At 45.1% G+C, this 13427-nt stretch overlaps 1 protein-coding gene across 1 annotated transcript in view; it reads left to right on the forward strand.

Annotated features, from left to right (window-relative positions):
- LOC308486338 (uncharacterized protein) overlaps positions 1–13427 on the forward strand; it is a 140665-nt gene that overhangs the window by 8806 nt on the left and 118432 nt on the right. Inside the window, exons 3-4 of the mRNA XM_081023107.1 lie at positions 1494–1666; positions 3151–3289. The gene's annotated coding sequence lies outside the window, so the exon portion shown is untranslated. The remainder of the gene's footprint in view (positions 1–1493; positions 1667–3150; positions 3290–13427) is intronic.

Raw genomic sequence — 13427 nt, forward strand, 5'->3', positions numbered from 1 at the left:
TCGGTGAAGTAAGGTTTATGAAAAGAAAAGATTTGAAATTATACTTGTGTGTTTATGTGTCTTTTTGTTTGTATTGTGTATTGTATTGTATGTGTTTTTATAAATGTTGAAAAACCAATAAAAATTTCATATAAAACAAACAAACACGGAGGGATCTAAGCTCGTGGGGTGGGGGAGGGGAACATTTTGCAATGCAAACTTTGTAGGAGGGACGGGACCCACTTTGCAGCTGGATCTCCGGGATCAGCCCCTCCCCCGCTCTCCTGATCCAGAAGGAAGAGGGGAGGGGGAAACTTTCCTCTTCCTCTCCCCCCCCCCTCAATTCTTTTCCTCCCCTCCCGGCACATCCTACTCTCACCCCGCCCCCACCATCCCAAATCCCGCCCCCAATACATTGCTCCTCCTCCTCCTCCTCCAATCCGGCTTCTGCTCCGGTAATGAGGGGGGGAGCCCCCCCCAACCTGGCTGCTTCTCCCGGAAGTGGAGCTTCCACTCCGGATTGCTGCTCTGCCCCGTAGCTCGGGGGGGGGGCGCTTTCGGAAAGGGGAGGGAGGAGGCAGGGGAACCCCCCCCCGGATGTTGCAGGAAAGGAGAATCGGGAGCGATGAGAAAGAGGTAAAGGGGTCGCGGGGGCGGAGAGGGGGGGTAAGGACCCAGAGATCCCGCCAGCTCCCCCAAGCGCCTTCCGTGGGGCCTGGATCCCGGCACGCGTGCTGCGAAGGGGCGGAGATGGGGCGCCCACCCACGAGGACTCCCTGGCCCCGTTTCCCCCGCGCAGGCATCCCTGGGGCGCGGAGAGAAGCCAGGATAGAGACCCCCTGTCGCTCCCCATCTCGTCTTGGGGGGCCCCTCCGGATGGAGAGATAGGGGCGCATGGCGAGGGGTCAGCCAAGGGGGCGTCTGGGTGCAGGGGAGACTCAGTGAGAGAGGGAGGGGTCGGGGAAGTAGGGGGGAGCAGGGAAGGGCAGCACTGGGGGAGGGGAGATAGTCTGGGGGGGGCGTCTCCATCGAGGCTTCCTTGGGGACTCTCCGGAGGGGCCGCCTTGGCTTTTCCCTCCCGCCCAGCAATCGACCCCCCCCCCTTTAAGGCGACCAGAGAGGGATCCCTGGAAAGTGGGGGTCCTGTCCCCCCACCCTTCCTTCCTGCAATCTACATCCTCCTTCCACCCCATAAGCCCCTGCCCTGTGCAGACGCAGCGCTTCTGCCCAGTCCAAGCACTGGTCCAACTGGAGAGGAGAGGAAATCCCCAGAGGAAGAGGGGAGGGGAGAGACCTTCTCAGAAGCGGCTCTTGGTTTCCGAAATCCCACCCAGGAAGCAGCCAGAAACCTTTCCCTCTCTCTCAGGCTTCCATCTTTATTGTCTTTTCCACTGAGGGTGAGGATAATGTACACCTGTCATCAGAAACAGGGGTGCAGAGTCCATGGAATGGCTCTTAGGATTGATACAGAAGTTGCACCTCAAAAGCATTTCCGTTCCTCTTATTCTTTGAAGGCAATGTCAGAGTGACTGACAAGCTGAGATACAACCCATCAGCATCCGATGACAGTGACTGCATGGATCTTCCCAGTCAAAGGACCCATTTTCATGATAGACAGTGCCTGTGGCTGGAGGCTCTACACACCGGGTGTGCCTGTGCAGGCCAAAGACTGCCAGTATTAGCACAGGTGAGGTGTGTGTCATTCCCAAATTTACAGACTGTATGTGAATGAGAGTTTGTGGGTGGGATTATAATTTACGGCAACCCTGTGATTTTCTCCACCCATAACATTTCGTGAGCTGATATTGCAGTACGAATTCCAAAATAACTATAAAAAATCTAATAATAATAATAATTATAATAGTACAGTGGTACCTCAGGTTAAGAACTGAATTCGTTATGGTGGTCCGTTCTTAACCTGAAACTGTTCTTAACCTCTGGTACCACTTTAGCTAATGGGGCCTCCTGCTGCCGTCATGCGATTTCTGTTCTCATACTGAAGCAAAGTTCTTAATAAAAGGTACTATTTCTGGGTTAGCAGAGTCTGTAACCTGAAGCGTCTGTAACACGAGGTACCACTGTAGAAGTCATAGTATTAGTATCTTCTGCCAGCCACTCTGGGCAGCTTACAGTACAGTTGGTAAAGGTAAGGTCCAGTTGTGGCAGACTCTAGGGTTGCGGCGCTCATCTCTCTTTATTGGCCGAGGGAGCCGGCGTACAGCGTCAGGGTCATGTGGCCAGCATGACTAAGCCGCTTCTGGCGAACCAGAGCAGTGCACGGAAACACCGTTTCCATTCCCGCCGGAGCGATACCTACTTATCTACTTGCACTTTGACGTGCTTTTGAACTATTGCTAGGTTGGCAGGAGCAGGGGCCGAGCAATGGGAGCTCATCCTGTCGCGGGGATTCAAACCACCAACCTTCTGATAGGGAAGCCCTAGGCTCTGAGGTTTAACCCACAACGCCACCCGCGTCCCTACAGTACATATACAAGACAATAAAACATCAAACATTAAAAACCTCCTGATACAGCTGTCTTCTAAATGTCAGGTGGTTGCCTCCTTCCTTGCCCTCTGAAGGGAGGGCATTCCACGGGGCAGGAAGCCCTCTGCCTGGTTCCCTGGAACTTCACTTCTAACAGCAAGGGAACCAGCAGAAGACCCTCGGAGGTGGACCTCCCTGTCCGGACTGAGCGATGGGGGTGAAGATGCTCTTTCAGGTCCACAGGGCCGAGGCTGAGGAGGGCTTGAGGTTGCAGATCTTGCTCCTCCATAATGATCGATGTATAGTTAGCAGAGTAGGAGAAAACACACAGAGGCAGAAAAAAATAATTCAGCTGAGAAATTTCTTACCGAAGACAGATAAGCATAACAGGATCCCAAAAATACCAAAACTTAATTTACAGTAAAACCCTGACTTAGCATACCAAAGCAGCACTCAAGTAAGAAACAGACAAACAGAGTAGAGTAATATCAGAATAGGAAGTGGGAGCAGGCGCATTTCAATACTGTAATTTATCTATAATTCAATGACAGAGTAACCCTGGGACTAGATAACAAGCCTCCAGGTGGACGTGCCCCATCTGCCCTTCACTTTCCACTTCCGCATGGGTAGAATCTGCCTTCTGGACTGTGGGATTCACGGTTGTTCTCCTCCTCTCCATCCTCCAGGGCTTGACTTCAGGTGCAGCAGAATTCCCCAGCCCCCCAAGGATTTGAGACCCATCAGCTTTCCTCACCTGGTTAAGCCGGCCGGTTGAAGCCGTTCCTTGAAGCCCTGTTGCATGCTGACAGTTTCTGGAAGCCACAGGTGAGAGCTGAGTGCAGGGTGGGGAACAAGGGTGGAAAAATGACCCCAGAAGGTGGAGGACATGTCCCCCACCAAAGGACCTACTGCTCCCCAACACCCCATGACATCTAGATTCAGGTAGGTAGCCGTGTTGGTCTGACGCAGTTGAAATAAAAAATTAAAAAATAGTCCAGTAGGACCTTAGAGACCAACTAAGATTGTTCTAGATACAAGCTTTTGTGTGCATGCACATTTCTTCAGATACACTGAAACTGATGTCACCAGACCCTTGTATATCATGGGAGGGTGGGGTGGGGTTTTTCTCAGAAGGTACTCCTACTACCATCTCCTACTACCCTTCACTATATGAAGAAGTGTGCATGCACAGGGAAGCTTATTTCTAGAACAAACTTAGTTGGTCCCTAAGGTGCTACTGCTGCTGCTGCTGTTGTTGTTTAGTTGATTAGTCGTGTCCACCTCTTCGTGACCCCCTGGACCAGAGCATGCCAGGCACTTCTGTCTTCCACTGCCTCCCGCATTTTGGTCAAACTCATGCTGGTAGCTTCGAAAACACTATCCAAGCATCGTGTCCTCTGTCGTCCCCTTCTCTTTGTGCCCTCCATCTTCCCAACATTAGGATCTTTTCCAGGGGGTCTTTCTCTTCTCTTGAGGTGGCCAAAGTATTGGAGTCTCTTTTTTTTATAATAATTTTTATTGATTTTTTTTAACACATATTTAACACAAACAAAACACAATACAGTAACAAACAAACACATAAACATGTAAAATTTCAAAACCTTCTTTTCTTAAACCCCGTTTCTCCGACTTCCCCGTACCTTCCCGCTCTGCATCCCTGTTTTCAAATTTCTTCCAGCAAATCCTCACTTCAAAATTTAACAAATTAACCTTTTACTCCTCTTGTCTTTACCAATTCAATACAGCTGTATCCTCTTATTTTCCTAACCTTGGCGTTTTAGCATTCATTAATATTATAATAGTTCTTAAGATAGACTTTAAATTTCTTCCAGTCTTCCTCCACCGTCTCTTTTCCTTGGTCTCGGATTCTGCCGGTCATCTCAGCCAGTCCCATGTAGTCAATCACCTTCGTCTGCCATTCTTCCAGTGTGGGTAGTTCTTGTGTCTTCCAATACTTTGCTACAAGGACTCTTGCTGCTGTTGTGGCGTACATAAAAAATGTTCTGTCTTTCTTTGACACCAATTGGCCGACCACGCCCAGGAGAAAAGCCTCTGGTTTCTTAAGAAAGGTATACTTAAATACCTTTTTCATTTCATTATAAATCATCTCCCAGAAGGCCTTAATCCTTGGGCAAGTCCACCAAAGGTGAAAGAATGTACCTTCAGTTTCCTTACATTTCCAACATTTATTATCAGGCAGATGGTAGATCTTTGCAAGCTTGACTGGTGTCATGTACCACCTGTAAATCATTTTCATAATATTCTCTCTTAAGGCATTACATGCCGTAAACTTTATACCGGTGGTCCATAACTGTTCCCAGTCAGCAAACATAATGTTATAACCGAAGTCTTGTGCCCATTTAATCATAGCTGATTTAACCGTCTCATCCTGTGTATTCCACTTCAGCAACAAATTATACATTCTTGACAAAATTTTAGTATTGGGTTCTAACAATTCCATTTCTAATTTGGATCTGTCCACCTGGAAGCCAATTTTCCTGTCTTGTTTAAACACCTCCATTATTTGGTAATAATGGAGCCAGTCTCGAACTTTAGACTTCAATTTCTCATAGCTCAGTAGTTTCACCTTGTCCCCCTCTTGCTCTAGAATTTCCCAATATTTTGGCCATTTCGATTCCATATTAAGCTTTTTCACCCCCTTAGCTTCCATTGGTGACAGCCACCTTGGGGTTTTGTTTTCCAACAAGTCTTTATATCTAATCCAGACATTATACAATGCTTTCCTAACAATGTGATTCTTAAAACCTTTATGAGCTTTTACCTTGTCATACCATATATATGCATGCCATCCGAAAACATTATTAAACCCTTCCAAATCTAAAATGTCTGTGTTCTCAAGAAGTAACCAGTCTTTCAACCAGCAAAAAGCTGTTGATTCATAATACAACTTTAAGTCCGGCAGGGCAAACCCCCCTCTTTCTTTTGCATCCGTTAGTATCTTAAATTTTATTCTGGGCTTTTTGCCCTGCCAGACAAATTTAGATATATCTTTCTGCCACTTCTTGAAACAGTCCATTTTGTCCAGGATCTGCAAAGCCTGAAATAAAAACAACATTCTAGGCAAAACATTCATCTTAATAACAGCAATTCGGCCTAACAAGGAAAGCTTCAAATTTGACCATACTTCTAGATCTTTCTTTACTTCTGTCCAGCATTTCTCATAGTTATCTTTAAATAAATTCACATTTTTAGATGTCATATTGATCCCCAAATATTTCACTTTCTTAACCACAGTTAATCCTGTTTCATTTTGGGACTTCCGGGTTGGCGCCATCGCCGAATGGCGGACTCCCTCCGAGCTCCGGAGGGAGCCGGCTCGGCAGGGGCTGGGTCCTACCGCGCCGGCGACGCGGGGACCCTTAAAAACCACGGGCACGGGGCCCGTGGACATGGGGACTCGGCTGGTACCGTCAGCGCCCTCCCGACTCGTGAAGGAGCCTTTTTAAAGGCTACGGATCGGGCGCCTGGGAGTGGCGTGGTACTTTGAGTCTATCGCTTCCCCTGCCGAGTGCAGCCGCATGCCATTCGTCGGAGAGCGCTGGCTTCTTCCATTTGAAATTCGGACATTTAACAAAAACCCGTGAGTAATTGGGTAACCGGGTACAAAAGGAGGAAAAAAAAAAAGGAATTTTTTTTTTTTCGGATTCGGCACGAGCGGGGGGGATCTAAAAAGGAAGTCAGTCCCCTCCCTGATTGTAAACATGCTAAAACAAGGACTGAGAAACCAAGATCAATTCTGAAGTTTATTGCTGACTAAAAATACCAAATTCCACGATGGAATCATTACAAGAATTGTGCTGGAGGAGAGTCGAGGGTGAGAGGGAAAAGGCAACCCCCCCCCCGGGAACCGGGGCGATTCAGAGAACCTGGCGGAGAGAGATGGAGAGTTTGACAGCTGTCAAAGTAGCTGTCAAATCTTGAGAATATAAAGAGGACTTTGCTACAAGTATTTTGCTGGTTGATTTTGATACAATTGGATATAAATATGGATACAAAATGTCGGATGGAAAAAGAAACAACAATTTGACTTTTGGATGAGAGGACACAAAGTTATTGCAATCCCTCTAGAGGGGCTTTGGGACATTACAAGCGGCGTATATGGAAAACTACTCTGGGATGTGTATTACTGGTCTTAGCTCCTGGGAAAGTAGCAAAACTGAAATATTTGTTTTGTCTACAGAGGTGACAACACAATAGAATCTTTCTATTTAAGTAAGCTCCTGAATAACAAACCTCTGTAGAGATACTAGATTTCAGAATAAGAATGGTTTTGCAGCTGAACAAGACAGAAACCTGAGAAAGTAAGAAACAAAAGAGTAAAGGACCAACTACGCCACGGCAAGAACAATGGGAGGAGTAACAATGATCAAGGGAAATTAAAGGCCTCGATTAGACTGGACTTTTGAAATTAAATATTATCAAAATAAGTAAATTTAAAGAAAACCGGCAAGATGAATTGAGAAAGTTTGGCTGTGGACTTGAGACCTCCAGGCCGACAACATACAGACTGATGGACATAGGGAATCTAAACCGGGGAAGGGAGGGGGAATTCTAGAATCCAAAGGCTATGTAATCAACTTTTGGAATCTTCTTCTATTTTCTATCTTTTAAATTTATTTATTTATTTTTTTTATATATAACTTTGGTATTTTGATTTAACAAGTTTTGGAAAAAAAAAAAGAAAAGGGGGAATTCGTGGAAGGAAACGGGGTAGATTTTGGGGAAAAAAATCTTTGTTTTACTTTGTTAAAGGTGAGGAGTGATGTTAAGATTGTAATTTAAATTGGCTATTAGGCATAACATATTAGGTTAAATTGGGAATGAGAACTTGTGGAACCAACGTAGGGAAAGGGGAATACAGTCGGGAGGGGAAGGAGGGAGTCCCAGAAAGAAGGTTATGAACATAAGGGTTTAAAATTGGTCTCTTTTCTTTCTTTTCTTTTTCTTTATCTTTTCTATCTTCTTTATTCTGTTATTATTGGAAATTTTAATAAATATGATTAAAAAAAAAAAAATCCTGTTTCATTTTGAAACTGCTCCCTTTCCATGGCTGTTAGATTTTTCTCCAGCACTTTAGTTTTTTGTTTATTTAACCTAAAACCTGCAACTTGACCAAATTCTTGAATTAATTCCAAAACCCTTTTCGTACTAGTGTCTGGCTCTTGCAAAGTAAGTACTAAATCATCTGCAAAAGCCTTCAATTTATATTGTTTTGCTCCGACCTCAACCCCATTGACCAGCTGGTCTTTTCTAATCATATTTAAGAGAACCTCCAGGACTGATATGAAAAGCAATGGAGATATTGGGCACCCCTGTTGTGTCCCTTTTTCTAAGTATTGGAGTCTCAGCTTCAGGATCTGTCCTTCCAGTGAGCACTCAGGGCTGATTTCCTTCAGAATGGAGAGGTTTGATCTTCTTGCAGTCCAAGGGACTCTCAAGAGTCTCCTCCAGCACCAGAATTCAAAAGCATCCATTCTCCGTCGATCAGCCTTCTTTATGGTCCAGCTCTCACTTCCATACATCACTACTGGGAAAACCATAGCTTTTACGATACGGACCTTTGTTGGCAAGGTGATGTCTCTGCTTTTTAAGATGCTGTCCAGGTTTCTCATTACTTTTCTCCCAAGACCCTAAGTTGCTACTGGACTATTTTTGTTAATTTTTTTACTTCAACTGTGTCAGACCAATATGTCTACCTACCATTAAGTACAGTTATCTCCTCGCCTTGAATATCCGGCTTTTCAGTGCCAGATTAGGATAGTCCTCTGTCAGAAGACAAGCACAGGGTCAGGCAGCACATCATCATTATAAAGAACCATTGGGGTGGGTGTTTCTGCCTGGGATTCCCATGTGCCAGCTGCTTTCCTTCTGCTTCTCCTGCTCTCTCCATGCAATGTGAGGCATGTAGACAAGAGGTCCATCTCCAAGAACAGGAGCTTCCCTGAGCACCCATTCAGCTGACCCCAAGCACCTAGCCTTGTCGCTAGTTCTCTGACTGACCCAGACCACAGTCCCTGGAAGAGATGAAGGCCTGGGTCTCCCAAAATGGTCCATATGGACCTCCTGAGGTCAGCGGGACTGTGAAGGTGATTCATGAAGAACTAGAGGTGGAAACGGGGGCAACCACTTGATTTGAAAGGCAGTCTCAGAGGACAACAGTATTCCAAGGTCATGCTGTGTTATTAAAGATGATTGAGGATTATGAAAGGTTCCTGATGCATTACTACCATTTGACATCATACCATTTTCATATCCTAAAAATTTGGAACATGGGTAGGACATGGGAGAATGTAGGAGATGTTGAAATAAGAGAAGGTGCTAATGGCGGTTGATGTGCCGTTTTTTGTGTTCTTTTTCCTGAAACCCAAACAGGATTTCCTTTCTGCCCACTCTGAAAAAGGTGATGGAGAAGACAGAATTGCAGGGGACAGGGCACCTTTCGTTTCATTAGGAATAGCCATTAAAATGTGTGAAATGTGGAATATGCTTCACTAAATGAGCAAACATAGTTCACATCAACAAAAACAAAACAAAAAGGAAAGAACCCACTTAAAGTTATGGAGTGCGGAAAGAGCTTCTCTTTCAAAGCAAAACTTAGAACACACCAGCAGACTCACAAAGGAGAAAAACTATATTTATGTATGGCGTGTGGAAAGAGCTTTAATGATAGTGGAAGCCTTAGAAGACATCAACGGACTCACACAGGGGACAAACCATTTCAATGTATGGAGTGTGAAATGAGTTTTAATGATAGTGGGAGCCTTAGACAACATCAACGGACTCACACAGGGGGGAAACCATTTCAATGCATGGAGTGTGGAAAGAGATTCAGTCAGAGTGGAAACCTTAGACAACATCAATGGACTCATACGGGGAAGAAACCATTTAAATGTATGGATTGTGGAAAGAGCTTCAGTAGGAGTGGACACCTGAGAAGACATCAACGGACTCACACAGGGGAGAAACCATTTCAATGTATGGAGTGTGGAAAGAGCTTCAGTCAGAGTGCAAACCTTATAAATCATCAACGGACTCACACAGGGGAGAAACCATTTCAATGTATGGAGTGTGGAAAGAGCTTTAGTGAAAATGGAGGCCTTAGGAAACATCAACAGACTCATAGAGGAGAGAAACCATATAAATGTATGGAGTGTGGAAAGAGCTTCAGTACGGGTGGACACCTGAGAAGACATCAACAGACTCACACAGGGGACAAACCGTTTCAGTGTATGGAGTGTGAAAGGAGATTTTGTGATAGTGGAAGCCTTAGAAGTCATCAACGGACTCACACAGGGGTGAAACTATATAAATGTATGGAATGTGGAAAAAGCTTCAGTCGGAATGCAGACCTTAAAAAACATCAACGGATTCACACAGGGGAGAGACCATTTAAATGCATGGAGTGTGGAAAGAGCTTCAGTCAGAGTGGAGACCTTAGATATCATCAACGGACTCACACAGGGGAGAAACCATTTCAATGTATGGAGTGTGGAAAGGTTTTCAGTCAGAATAGAAGCCTCAGATCACATCAACGGACTCACACAGGGGAGAAACCATATGAATGTATGGAGTGTGGAAAGAGCTTCAGTCAGAGTGGAAACCTTAGAAATCATCAACGGACTCACACAGGGGAGAAACCATATGAATGTATGGAGTGTGGAAAGAGCTTTAGTGAAAATGGAAGCCTTAGGAAACATCAACGGACTCATACAGGAGAGAAACCATTTAAATGTATGGAGTGTGGAAAGAGTTTTAGTAATAGTGGATGCCTTAGGAAACATCACACAGACTCACACAGGGGAGAAAGTATTTAAATGTATGGACTGTGGAAGGAGCTTCAGTCAGAGTGGAACCCTTGATTTTTGTCAACAAACTCACACAAAAGACAAACCATATAAATATCAGAAAAGTAGATAGAGGTTCACTCTTAGTGGAAGTTCAGAATCAACAGACTAATGAACAGGAAGAACTTTAAGAGTTGAAATCCTTCAAACCATCAACAAACTCAGAGAGAAGAAGCAGTTTAAATGAAAATATTGCAAAAAGTGCTTTATTTATAATGGAGTCTTTAAGGAACATCCAGGGACTCTCACATGGGAGAACCCTTTTAGATGTATGGAGTGTGGGACGTCTTCCTCTCAGAGTCCACTCTGAGCAATGAACTCAGTAGGAAATCATTCCTAAAAGCATGAGGTATATGTGAAGTTCTGGTGTTTATATGTAAAACATTATAATAATGAGATAAGGCAGCATCTCACAATAGTGAGTATAATTTTAGACGAAAGTACCTTTGGTTTTTGCACCAAACTCTGTCACTCCCCCCCCCCACCGCATGATCTCCAAGCACTGCTTCTTCACCAGAACTTTATCGCTGCCTCCTGCCCTGTGCGTTCTGAAGAAAACTTGAAATAATTAAATTGAATGGGAGATTTCCCCCCAAGCCTAATTTCAAGAGGGGGAAGGAGGGGCTGCAGGTACCACGGAAGTCTCCTGGGGGGCCCACCTTCACTCATGAACCCCAGGACAATCTATTGCCATCAGCAAACTTTGCCCCCTCCCTGCTCCCTCCTAAGTCTAGATCATTTATGAACAAGTTGAAAAGCCGCAGGTCCCAATATTGATCTTGAGGGGACTCCGCTTTCTGCTCCTCTCCATTCAGAGACTGTCCGTTTACTCTCTTGGTGTTTCAGAAGGAGGGCTGCCTCCAACAGAGGGGGCACATTTCTTCTAGGGGCACATTTCTGGGGTCCCCACAGTGCCCCCCAGCCTGGCTCCACTCGGCCAGGGCAACTGCATTTTGTTTCGCTGCAAGTGACCCTCCCCCCTGCAACGTGGGGTCTTAAAGGAACTTCATGGGGGGGGGGGAATCAGCGAGAAGGAGCTTCTGGATCCTGTGAAGCCCCCTCCCCATCTGCTCCCTTCAGGTTTCCTGAGCCCCTCCCTATTTCATTTTAAGTATTGTGGGTCCTGCACAGCCCTCAGGGCACCTAAGCATCGGGGGGGGGAGCTATTTTGTTTCCTGAGGGCAGGAGTCACAATCCTGGCACACTGCAGGATGTCTGGGTTTTAGGTATGGGGCTGAGGCTCAGGTGGAAAAGAGGTGATAGGGGAAATATCCTGGGGTGTGGGTTTTATTTCATTTTTAATAATTTTTATTGGTTTTCCAAAAAAAATCTTGAGTGTTCACTGGAAGTACATATCGTGAAGCTGAGGCTCCAGTTCTTTGGCCACCTCATGAGAAGAGAAGACTCCCTGGAAAAGACCCTGATGTTGGGAAAGATGGAGGGCACAAGGAGAAGGGGACGACAGAGGACCAGATGGTTGGACAGTGTTCTCGAAGCTACAAACATGAGCCTGACCAAACTGCAGGAGGCAGTGGAAGACAGGAGGGCCTGGTGTGCTCTGGTCCAGGGGGTCACAAAGAGGCGGACATGACTGAACGACTCAACAACAACAACAACATCATATACTTTAAAAATCAGCACCTAGACCGTTTCAGTAAATGCCTGGGGGCCTAAAACAGATGTGAATGAGCAGCGCAAATCAGAGTGCATTGTGTGCGTGCAACTTGCAAGAGGGCAGAGGGACAGAGTCTCTGCTTCACGCCCCCTCTGCTCTCCTCCTCTCTTCGACTTCCCACATTAATGGGGAAAGGCTACAGGTCCACCTCATAGGCATGTTGTAAAGACAGCAGAGTTGGGTTTTATGAAGCGCTTTGTACTCTCCGAGTGTCCTCTAGTTTATCTCCCCATGTTGAGCCCCCACAGCCTTTGCTCAGAGGGGCTCTGGCCCTGCCCACCCATCCCTGGGCCACCTTCCCGTTTCATTCAAGGTGCACGGCTAGGAGATGGATCTTCCGCCAAACTCCCCTTTATTCCTGTTGCCACAACAGAGGACTCTTCAACACTTCACCCCAAACATAACAAAGACGGAAGTGTGCATCGATTTATTAAACTGGTTTATTTAAAAAATAGACCTAAACATGTGGTTTCAAATGTTCTCATTTCTTTTCTTTTTCTTTTGAAACTTTGCTACAGCTCCAAAGAAGTCAAGTGTCCAGATCAAGAAAACTAATAGCCCCACTTTCTTCTGCCTTGTTCAGACCACACCTGGAGTCCTGTGTCCAGTTCTGGGTGCCCCAATTTAAGAAGGATTTTGACAAGCTGGAAGGTGTGCAGAGGGGTGTGAGCAAGACAATTAAGTGTTGGGAAACCAAGCCTTCTGAGGAACAGGAAGGGCTGTCAGGTGGAAGATTGAACAAGCTTGGGTAGGCCAAGGTTTTGAAAATGGTATAGGTGCAATTTATTCTGAACAAAAGGCTAAATTAATTGTGAACAATGTAGTGACAGAAGAGTTTAAGATTGAGAAAGGGACACAACAAGGCTGTCCAATTTCTCCATTGCTTTTTATATCGGTCCTTGAGGTTTTGTTAAATATGATTAGAAAGGATCAAGAGGTTAAAGGTATACAAGTGGGAGCTAAACAGTACAAACTGAAAGCATTTGCTGATGACTTAGTATCGACTCTACAGGAGCCAGAATCTAGTACTAAAAGGGTACTGGAATTGATACAAGAATTTGGACAGGTAGCAGGTTTTAAGTTGAACAAGATGAAAACTAAGGTTTTAGAGAAAAACTTAACTGTGAATGAGAGAGAGAAATTTCAGGAGGAGACAGGATTAACATTGGTTAAGAAAGTGAAATACTTAGGGGTTAACATGACTGCAAAAAATGTGAATTTATTTAAAGATAATTATGAAAAATGTTGGTCTGAAGTGAAAAAGGATTTAGAAGTATGGTCAAATTTGAAGCTATCATTGTTAGGCCGAATTGCTGTGATAAAAATGAACGTGCTGCCAAGGATGTTGTTTCTGTTTCAAACATTGCAAATCTTAGATAAGATGGATTGTTTCAAGAAGTGGCAGAAAGATATTTCCAGATTT

The sequence above is a fragment of the Podarcis pityusensis genome (genome assembly GCF_964106645.2).
Source record: "Podarcis pityusensis genome assembly, chromosome: 10".
NCBI classification, from domain to species: Eukaryota; Metazoa; Chordata; class Lepidosauria; order Squamata; family Lacertidae; genus Podarcis; species Podarcis pityusensis.